Source organism: Sinocyclocheilus anshuiensis, unplaced genomic scaffold (genome assembly GCF_001515605.1).
Source record: "Sinocyclocheilus anshuiensis isolate Anshui unplaced genomic scaffold, SAMN03320099.WGS_v1.1 scaffold659, whole genome shotgun sequence".
Classification (NCBI taxonomy): domain Eukaryota; kingdom Metazoa; phylum Chordata; class Actinopteri; order Cypriniformes; family Cyprinidae; genus Sinocyclocheilus; species Sinocyclocheilus anshuiensis.
Window position 1 is genome coordinate 1,206,810 of NW_015549698.1, and position 12,056 is coordinate 1,218,865.

The 12,056-nt window shown below is 39.6% G+C and overlaps 1 pseudogene; it reads right to left on the reverse strand.

Annotated features, from left to right (window-relative positions):
* The window catches only part of LOC107660535 (receptor-type tyrosine-protein phosphatase kappa-like), a 181,563-nt pseudogene that overhangs the window by 13,124 nt on the left and 156,383 nt on the right, over nt 1-12,056 (reverse strand).

Sequence of the window (12,056 nt, forward strand, 5' to 3'; positions counted from 1 at the left end):
CTTTTTTTTTCTGAAAACGGAGGATGCATTACATCGATAAAAAGTGACAGCAAAGATATTTATAATGTAAAAAAAAAAAAATGATTTCAAATAAATGCTGTTCTTTTTAACTTTCTATTCATCACAGAATCCTGAAAAATACAGTTTATCACAACTGCGGCACAACTGTTATCAACATTGATAATAATCAGAAATGTTTCTTGAGCAGCAAATCAGCATATTAGAATGATTTCTGAAGATCATGTGACACTGAAGACTGGAGTAATGATGCTGAAAATTCAGCTGCGCATCACAGTTTAACAGATATTCACATAGAAAATAAAGCAGTAAGCCCTGTGAAGCCGTGGTTTACAGTGAATTTATAACAGCTAAGGACTCCGTTTTATAACAGCTATTTTATATTGTAATAATATTTCACTATATTAATGTTTTACTGTATTTTTGATCAAACAAATGCAGCCTTGGTGAGCAGAGGACACTTCTTTCGAAAACATTCAAAAACCCCAAACTTTAGAGTGTTTGTGTGCATTTGAATGTGTTTGTACTCCTGGTATACATTTTTTGGAACGTTCACATGAATAAACAGGTTTGTAAATGGGCTAAATAAAGTATGTAAGACGGCAGATTTCTATTGGTGCTCCTCATACTGTAAGTGTATATGTGCGGGTTTACTGTGTGCGCATCTGATTCTCTTTTAATGGCTTTAATTGAGATTTGGTCTTGTTACGCAGAGTAAGGCAGAGGCTGGGGAGACGAGCGGCCCCTGTGTGGTGTGTAGTTGCTGACAGCGCTGGAGATGGGGCCCCTGCGGCTGCTCCCTGGGTGCCGGTGATGTGATGAGATGGCAGTGGAAGGAGGATGTTGGTGTGCTCGTGGGCATCTCAAGAGCCAACACAAACGCACTGTAACTGTATTCACAGAGCCTTACCTTTTCTTCACCAGCAGGATGGCCACGAGCACCAGGAGAACGAAGACCAGCACGGCAGCGCTGATGCCGGCAATTTTCACCACTTGGTCGGTCTGTTTGGCCGGGTCTGGAATCACTTCCGGCTCCTCTGTGGCCCCTGAAGACAAAAAGCACATCTTGTTAATTTAACATTCCTTCATATAAGTCTTAGGTCAGAGCCATGGCTTAGCCGTTAGAGCACATGCTTCATTGCAAAGAGATGAGATGCAAGCTCAAATTCAAGATATGACAAATTATTATTATTTTTTTTTGTCTACTAAGAAGCCAAAGTAGCACCCAGAAAACCAAGGTCACCAAAATAAATGGTGTTTTTTCCACTGATGCACCTGTTACGACTAGCTCCTATTACAAATGTACCTCTAAACCAAATAGCATGAAAGTCTTCTGACCACAACATTAAAATGCCTGGACGTTTCACAAACTGCCATCAGTCTGCTGTGTGATATCTTTCTCTCGCTGCCAAAGCATAACAGAATGGGTTGAAAATGACTGTCGGATATGTTTCTCCAAACATTGGCAGACAACCACAGTATCATTCCATTGCTGAACGCTAATATTATTTATTACCTGGCACGGATACATTATACAGAACACAAAAATCTAAAAATAAAAGTATGAAACAGTTCAAAGAGAAGACGCTGCCTCAGAGCGCAGCCTAAAGAACAGAGTGTGAAGGATACGATGTTGAGCTAAACAGAATGTAAACCTCTGGGACTCTGTCAAACACAGGAGTAAAGCCATCAGTGTATTCTCCAGGCCTGTTAAAATCACTGTAGTATACTGGCGTGCACACTGCAGCAGAGAACGCTGAGAATGCACTGGTTTTAACACTGATATGCAGATCAGGGAATTCTAAGTGAATACGTGATTGGCTGTGGAGCGGCATGTCATCTATGATGGTTCAAAACACAAACTGATTGGGGCTCACTTGTGAAACAGAAGTGTTTAATTCTATCTAATGCTTTTCAAATCTTAAAAGTCTATTTTTAAAAACAGTTGTTGGACACATTATGGTATTAATAAAACATAAGTGCACTTAAAGAGAGACGCTTTCATGACTGTTTCTTTGTAATAATGTCAAATTGGTAAGTTTCATTTCATTTTCACTTTATACTACAGTACTTTTAAATATCATTATGTTTTAATAATCTTTTCTCATGCACTTATTTTGATGTGTTGACTAACACAACAAAGCACAAAGTACTTGATTATCATTTTTAACTGTAGCGTGTTATTTAATATTACATCTCAATTTAATATATCTTAAATGTGTAATTACAAACATATCTGAATACATGACAGAAGTTTTCAGTAGAAGTATTATTAAGTTGGCTTGAAAAAGCCAACTTACTGAAATCCTATTTAAACTGAATCTTCTTCTTCTTCGACCCAATTTTAAAATGCATCTCCTCCTGGACTTTTAAAGCTACAACCACCAAACTCGGGTCAGACCTTCAGACTGGTCTGACTCGGGTTGCTATATCTTTTCTAACTGATCCGGCTTACGGTTTTCGTAAACCAGACTATCAAAACCACCTAAAATCCCATAGACTTTCATTGAGGGGGTGAAAACTTTTATACAATAAGACTTATTCACTTATAAGGTGTATTTAAGCTGTCTACTGCCATAGCAAAGCTTAGCAACTCCCTACTGAAAAAACAGCTAAAACCAGCCTAAGCTGATTGACTGATTTGGCTGGTCTCCCAAGCTGGTTTTAAAGTGGTTTTGGCCACTTATTTAGCAGGTCAGGCTGGTCTTAGCTGGTTTTTAGCTGTTTTTTTTTTTACTGAATCAACTGGTTTTAGCTGGATTACCATAGAAAAATGCTAACAACATGCTAGTAACTTGCTAATCATGCTAGAAACATGCTAACAAAATGCTAGTAACTTGCTAATCATGCTAACATCATGCTAGTAACTTGCTAATCATGCTAGAAACATGCTAGCAACTTGTTAAACATGTTCGAAAAACATGCTAGCATCATGCTAGTAACATGTTAATCATGCTAGAATCATGCTAGTAACATGCTAATCATGCTAGAATCATGCTAGCAACATGCCAGTAACTTGCTAATCATGTAAACAACATGCTGGTAACTTGCTAATCATGCTAACCACATGCTAGTAACACCCTAGCAACCACCCTGAGTACACTAGCAACACCCTAGCAACCACTCTGGGTACCCTAGCAACCACATAGCAACACCCTAGCAACAGCCTGGGTACCATAGTAACCACATAGTAGCACCCTAGCAACCACATAGCAACACCCTAGCAACAGCCTGGGTACCATAGTAACCACATAGTAGCACCCTAGCAACCACATAGCAACACCCTAGCAACAGCCTGGGTACCATAGCAACCACATAGTAACACCCTAGCAACCACCCAAAGTACCTAAGCAATCTCATAGTAACACCCTAGCAACCACCCCAGGTAGCCTAGCAACCACCTAGCAACACCTCAGCTACCCTAGCAACCGCACAGTAACACCCTAGCAACCACCCTGGGTACCTTAGCAACCGCATAGCAACACCCTAGCAATGGCCCTGGGTACCTTAGCAACTGCATAGTAACACCTTAGCACCCACCCCAGGTAGCCTAGCAACCGCATAGCAACACCCTAGCCACCACCCCAGGTAGCTTAGCAAAACCCTAGCAACCACTTTGGGTACCCTAGCAACCGCATAGCAACACCTTAGCAACCAACCAAGGTAGCCTAGCAACCGCCTAGCAACACCTTAGCAACCACCCCAGCTACCCTAGTAACCACATAGCAACACCCTATCAACCAGCAAGAATACCCTAGCTACTGCATAGCAACCTCTTAGCAACCACCCTAAATACCCTAGCAACCACATAGCAACAACCTAACAACCACACTGAACACCCTAGAAACCGCATAGCAGCACCCTAGCAACCAGCCCGGGCACCTAAGCAACCACATAGCAATACCTTAGCAACTACCCCATGTAACCTACAAACACCCTAGCAACCACCTTGAGTACCCTAGCAACCACCCTAGAAACCACCTCAGGTACCCTAGCGATCTGTTTTTCTATGTCTGTTCTTCTGATAGACTGTATTGCCTTCAAAACATTCCAACTTTAATCTTTAAAACTATTTTAAGTATTTCAAACTACTTTAAACTGAAAACCTTCAAACTTAAAGCTTTTAAAACTTTTACAAACTTTCTGGCTTGGCTTTTTCACGCCAACTTAAAGTTTGTCTACGAACTTTACTAACTAGTTGTTATTGTATTTGGCTGTATACTTTAACCATATTTCAAAGACAACAGAGGTAATTATGATTTTACATTTAAAAATGTACTCAAGTCCTACTTAAGTGGGTCAAAAACACTCTAAAGCTCTACTAATTGTATTTATAAATTTAAACTATAAAACACTTTCACTTAATTTCATTTAATATGCAGAAAACATACATGTACATTCTTTTAACATATATTATTTCCATAATAAGTACTCTTTTTAAACGTATGCTAAAGTGTACTTCTCTTTCACAACTGTTTTACATTCCTTCCAAAAAGGAACAGTGAAAATACAAAAATAACTTCTGTGTTTTATTTGTTTATAAAGTTCACGGTGAATAAATCATTTTGTGTCTGTATATAAAGTTTGCATGACAAGTGACAAGAACAAAAAGCAGACAATTAAATGGTTCATAACAATAATCAGCGAAATGAAATAGCTTGATTTTTCAGTACAAACCCAATACTACTCAATGTGGTGTATCGCAGAGCGTCTGCTTCAGTGTAAGTGTACTGCAGTGGTCCTTCGGGTCTGTAACCCTGTCAGAAATACATCACTGCCGACTGAAATACTTCTCACACAAAAACTATCATTACGGCATCTAGGGGTATTGATCCGAAGCTCTGCTGAACTCCAGCTCGGTGCGTATGACATTTATGGCGGTCTGGATGCTGACTTCACTCATGGCTTTGCCTGTAAATGCTGCCATTGTGCGATCTGTCTGGGCGGCAGGAGTAAATGGATCTCCGGTATGTCCTGAAGCTCTACTATAAGCTTTTAAGAGTGATAAGGCAATGACCCGCTGACATGGGCCTCTTAAATAAAGCCATCAGCTGTACTCTCCTGCCTCTGGATCTGTGGGGCAGCTTATTTCTACCCAACAATAACACTCCAACAAAAGCCATGCCCCGTCACACGGCCTCTCTGTTCTTTACAGCACATTTGGGCGAGTGAGCAGCCTGGGGTGAAATGACCAAGACGCAGATCACTGCTGCCCTAATGCACCGGTCCTTCATCACCAAAGCACTCTCTTCCTCTTCCTTTGCTTTAAGCACTGATCGCACAAGTGCTGTGTTAGCTTCAGATGACCTGTCCGCATGACACAAATACCAATGAATGTCAAAAACACAAATATCTCTGTCAGTAACAAATAACTCGGGCACGATCTGCAGGACAGATGCTAAACACTGCAGCTGAAATAACTATAGCACTGGGGAATAAGCACGTTATGTTCTGCTGCCGCACTACAATTTTTATTTGCCCTGTCAACGTTTCCAACAGACAAAAAAAAAAAGTTTTTTTTTTGTTTTTATTAAACATTTTTAATAAATCATTTATATCAAACTTTTTTTTCCCCATAATATTTTTTTACTTTCTATTTTTGAAAACTCTGCGACAGCTATAACTGCATAAACACTGGAATTACATTCTAAATGTATTATAAATGTGGAATTACATTACATGACTATAAAACATAAAAATAAGTACAATGTACTTATTGTGTTCTTATTGTTTTACAAAACGCTTTTGCTGCTATTGAGGTGGGATACGGGTAAGGTTAGGGACAGGTTTGGTGGTATGGGTAGGTTTAAGGGTTGGTTAATATGTAAGGAATGGGTCATCGGTGTAATTATAAATGTAATAACAGAAATTAATTACAGATGTAATCACATGCAGGTACAAGAACAATGTAAAAATATGTATGTACACAATAAGTGCATAGTACTAAATTATTCATTTAAATGTAAGTACATAGTAGTTAAGGCCACTTGATATAAAGTGGGACCAAAAAAACAAAGTTTCTGAATTGATTTTATAAGTACCATTTTGTAAAGCAAAAAAGGAGTTTCTGGAAATCCATTAAATCATAGGTCTTCAACCCTAGGCATTAAATATTAAGCTATTTTAGAATAATAGAAGCAGTTTACATAGTAGTAGTATTGCGTACATTTGGTTAGAAAATGAAGATATGTCAGAGTTCAGACACATCACAATCTGGCTTCGATGTTTAAAGTTCTATATACATATGATCTGCAAACAGTGACATCATCACAGCAAGGCACGAGCTGATTGGCCTCTGCTGATACTGCAGCCAATGAGCTTGCTGCTTAAAGGTGCTGTATGTAGGATTGACACCGAGTGGTTGAACTAGGCATTGCAGTCCAAATTCAACATATTGGAGAGGGTTTTTTTCACCTGGCCCCTCCTCCTCAGACTTGACGCACACGCAGGTTGCCAGATTGACGACACCAACATGAACGAGCGCACTTGACGATGAATGAAAGGAAATACGCTGTGTTTTCCGCCAACTGGCAACCCGGGGTGCCGAAATACAATTGGGTAAACTGGCAGTGGGCGGGTTTCACAAACCAAAACAAAGACCGACATTCCGGCCCGGAACGCACACTTTCAAAGGAGAATAACTGACTGTAGCATTGTTTTTCAGATAAACAAGTATGCTAACTTAGCATGTTTCTTAAATATCTGCAAACATATTATGGTATTTTTAAGCTTTAGTAGAGTCAAAAACTTACATACAGCACCTTTAACTTTTAAATAGTTTAGTTTAAGCAAATCTCTTACAAACCTTAAAGAGTTTTGTTGATATAAATCAATTTATTTAGGTGAATTCAGTGATGTTAAATAATATTCTTGACCAGTTATTAAGAGTAAGTGTTATTTTTTTCCTGTGAATAAATGTAATCTATAACCCTGTCCCCCTCACCCACGCAGAGGACAAGCAAATACTGTAACCTTACTGGCAATCACTTTTGACACTTGGGTTAAAAGGTGATTAACCGGCGGCGCAGTGTGGTTTTTGATGCAGGCCTGTATTGGTTCAGACACCAAATTTTGCCCCCTGCCAGAACACTTCTGTTTCTGTCAGCTCTTATGAGTCTGATCTGAGAGAAAAACACTAGGAGCAATTCAATGGAAATTGGATTACATCCATTTTGGAGATAAAATTCCATGCTTAAAAACAAAAATGTATTTTTGTTGCTAAACAACACATGACGTGGGCTATATCTAATCCGTTCTGGGAGTGCTCTGAGCCGCGGGCAGACTTTTAGCATTCGATTTCCTGCTGAAAAACAATTAATGAAGAGCCAGAGGAGGAAATAATGTGCAATAACTCAGACGAGACACGACCACAACAGCACACTGGCAATACATATGTGCATCACTCCAAGCAGAAAAACACTTCAGACATTTAGCTAGACAAAATGTACAAGAAACTATATGTCCAATATGCAGTTATGATCATGATTTATGACTCTTATATATATATATATATGGAAAATCACAACTTCGCAAATAATCACAAAATATATGCAATGAAAAAAATCTGAATGCTTTTGGGTTGGTTCAGTCTCAGTCACTGTGACACAGCAGTACTGCATATTCACACATTTCATGAAGCGAATCAAATTTATATTCATAAAAAATGCCAAATTCTGGGTTGCGATTTTAAGGAATAAGAAAAACAACGCTTGACCTGTTAACACTAACTCCTTTGTCAACAGTCCTGAAGCAATTTCTTGCAGTTCGTGACTCCTTTGTGCTACAGGGATGATTGTTAGATGATAAAAAATTGCTTGGTAGTATGCTCAAAAGTTAATCCAAAACTATTTTGAAAGTATAAAAAATATTATTAGAAATATATTACTAAAAAATAGTCGTGAGATACGGTATGGACAGGTGTATCTCAACATTACATTACACTGTTGTCTTCTCCAGTTTCAGATGGTTACTTAAGAGCCAAAGCAGCAGAGCACATCACGCCACACACGCAGATTCATGTCAAGCACTTTCAGGCTCCGGTTACTGTGGCTATGGATTTTTCATTCTTTATTTTATTAGCTGTGTTATGAATGGCAGTGAAATGCTTTGTCTTCGAAGTTATCACACTGTTTATAGCAGGACTGAGCAGTATTACTCTATACCATCAGTTTAAAAATATCTAATTATTATAATTTTACCCCTTCTGTATCAGCACATTACCACACATAGATATTTTTATAACTTTAATTTTTGCAGTATACTGGTGCTTTGCAGTGATCAGCACTACTGAACACGGGCTACGCTCTTATCATTGGCCCTGTTCTCTATGTGTGCTGCTGATTCCTAACTGTACTCTTCTGTAGTGTTCATTGTCGACAGTGGAGTAATATGTGGCTGAAATGACAATAAACACATTAAATTACATATAAAAATCACACACTGTGCCTTTTACGTAGCAGTATATTTTAGTGCATATATTTGGAGATGTTTATAAATGCGATGCATATGTACAGTAACTGATCATATGTAATTATGATGCATATGTACACACGCATCTGAACAGAATAGGCAATTGTGAGCAGTGTGGTCAAGCTTTGGCCCGTTGACACTGTCCCACTGCATATACTAAAATTGCTTTTCTATAACTCTGCTAAAAGCTCAGAGCACACAACACCAATCACCGCCAGACTTTAGATGACAGAATTTAACCTGCTCTTACATCATAACATCAGAGACAGAGAGAGATTAGAAGGAGACCGACTGGAGAAATGTATGGTAGATGCATGCTCTCAATTTGAAGGGCTTACCTTTAAAAGCCAGTTTCAAACACTGCGTTTTACTTTCCTGAAACACAAACAACAACAATTTAAAGATAATTCTCAAAACTCTAGGAATAGCAGAGCAGAATCACATCAACATATTGAGCAGAATGACTGCAGCAGCTTGACTTGTAATGCATTTTAATGATTTTGAAACACTATAGTCAAAACACTAGAAGGCCATATTTTCATATTTTTTGAGGATTTGTCACAGGTGTGAACCATCACATGCATTGCAGAAGAATGCACAATGCACCAATAAAAGAGCCTGAAGCAACACAAACGGCAGCTCAAGGACAGAACAGATCAAACTGTGATTCTGTGTCAGTCCTGTCGCACGCTCTCAGTCACTGCGAGGGATGTGTGTGTTTATTTGTCATCTGCTGACCTTCTCCACACTGCTGACCGCCTGAAAGTAGATGTTGTAGTTTTTGCGGGGCGCGAGGGGGGCGTTCCAGTACCCGTGGTATGTCTTGTTGTCTCCCACGGTAAACGGCAGCGGTTCTGGGAGATTCCTGGGCGGGAGCTCCGCTGCGAAGTAATACGGCAGCCCGGCGCTGGCGGCGTTCTGATAGGACACCGGCTCACGGTAACACTCCCCGCCGCTGGCCTCCCGCCGCGCACGGTGCGGGTTGATCTCCCTCACAACGATCTGATAGGCACTGTTGATGAAGGACAGAACATGACAGCCAATCATGACACAATTACATGCACACCAAGAAGAAAACGTCTCACTTTTCAACTCTCTCTAACATGATCATGCACAGAAAATCAAAATGGCACCATTGTCTTCATGCAAAATAATACTTTTGGGAAGATATTTTGCAATGTGAGCTGGGATATTCAGGCATAATCCATCTAAGCTCTTGTCATTCGGACATTAAGTCATTCGGATTTTTGTCTATGGAAACTGGAGGACAAAATCTCCTTGATCTGTGCGGTTCCTACGTACACGTGCTCACTGGTCACTAAAGTTGCCATATTCAAATCACTTTTCCTAGGGCTGACAAGTTACTAAAGTTTTCCATTCTAGTCAAATAGATGGTGTGCCAATTGATTAATCAAACTAATCATAGATTAATCAAAGAGAAATGACACCCCAAAAGATCATGTAAAGTCATTATTGTGTTAAATGAGAAAAGCATTGAATAGGCATAAAAGTAGATTTGGAAAGAAATATTTTGATTCAACAGAATTTATCTCACACACACACACACACACGCTATACTGCAATGTGGCCATAAGATTGCTGCATCTGAATTTAGGTGTATTTACACAGACTGTGCAGAGATGTCATGCATTTGAACTGTAATTAGAATTGCATAAATAATGCGATGAGATTAACGGGTTTAAAATGGGCGTTAATGGGTTTTAAAACTGTCACGAATTCGGTCCATGGACTTCCGTTTATTCACCACCAGAGGTCACCCTTTCCATTACATTGACTCTCGCACAACACAAACTGTTGCATAGCACCCCGGACTACATATCCCATCATTCTTTGCACGATTTGCACACTGCACTGATTGCACTCATTGCACACAGCTGTTTCTAATCATCTCACTCACTATATAACACCCACTCTAACCACCTTTCTCTGCTGAGTATTGTTTAGCCCGTACCCCATTCCGAGTCTCTGAGTTTTCCTTGTTTTGCCTTGCCTTGCCTGTTTCCGCGGTTTCTGATCTTTGCCTGTATTCCTGGATTTTTCCCTCTCGTCTCGCCCCTGTGATTCTGTCTGCCGATCGGTGACCTACGCTAGCCCTGGGACTATTCTTGTGTTTTGCCCGCCATATACCTGTTTGCCATTGTTTGACCCTGCCTGTTTACCACGTCTCTTTAATAAAGCCTGCAGATGGATCCACACGTCTCACGTCTCGTCAGCCCCGTTACAAAAACAATGAATATTCAAATATAAAAGGATTTTTTTAAAGAAATGAAATGATACTCTAATTATGAAATTAAAGCCACCAGTAGGTGGCGGCAAGACACTGTCTTAATTAGTGAGTCACTGAATCATTCATTTAACCGATTTGTTCAAACGGCTGCTTCAAGTGTCTGTCTTTATAAATGAGTCGTTGAATCGTTGACTCACACTATTTGTATAAAAATGTGGATTCATTCAGTAACACATCACTGGTACCTTTTGATCAGAGATGCACAACAGTTTTGTTGTAACTTTGTTCATAACTATTTCCTTTAATTAGGCAAAAACAGGCAATACTGACAATATTGTGTCTAATATTTAACACAATATTAACTTATTGTTTATTGAACTTGTAAAAATCAGTATCACATTTGCACTTGTGCAGATATTTGGGAAAACAGCACTCTGATATCACTAAACTATATAATATAAGACAAAAACCATTAAAAGGTCATTTTTTTGCCCTCATATCTTGAATTTTCGGCTCATATAACTGTACTCTAAGAGGCTTTATCATGCAGTCAGTTGTCCTGCATGTTCATCAGCAACTGCATCAGTGTAAGATGATGGACAGGTCTGGATGGGGCGGATATGTTAAATGCCTTAATCATTTTAACACATTATTTTTTACATAATTAATCACACCAAATTAACGCATTAAATTGACAGCCGTATTTTATTATTTTTTTTTACATAAAAACATTTTGAAAAGACTGTAGAAATCATTCTAATTAGGATACCTCTGGGGAAACTCTAACTGTGCACTAATGGGCTCACATCCCTGCTTCCCTTCACTTTCCCAATGCTGTTTTTCTGCATTTTCCTTACTTGACTGAATTTAAACAACAAGTAAATAAGTCTCTCCTCCTCCATCTGAGTGTGGCTGCAGGAATGAGTCTGTCACAACGACAGCTGAATTACTGAAAGACTGTTTTCAAGCCCAGAGCCTCAAACCAGTCAAGCAGAGAGCAGAGAGAGGAGGAGGAGGAGGAGGAGGAGGAGGAAGAGGAAGAGGAAGAGGAAGAGGAAGAGTCAGGCACGGCTCAGATCAAATAGGGATCTTTGTGCAAGTGTTGAGAGGAATATCGAACTGCTGAAAGAGACCGAAGGAGAGATAGAGAGTGAGGGTTTATGAGCTGAGAAACACAGGAAGTGAATATGGGAGCAGTAATGTCACCAGCAGCAGCTCATTACAGCACCGAGAGGAAGTCTAATAACGTCTGGAGAATATGAGGAGACCGAGGAGCCACAAACACACACCTGATAGGAGCTCCTTTAGCCTGGGCAGGTTT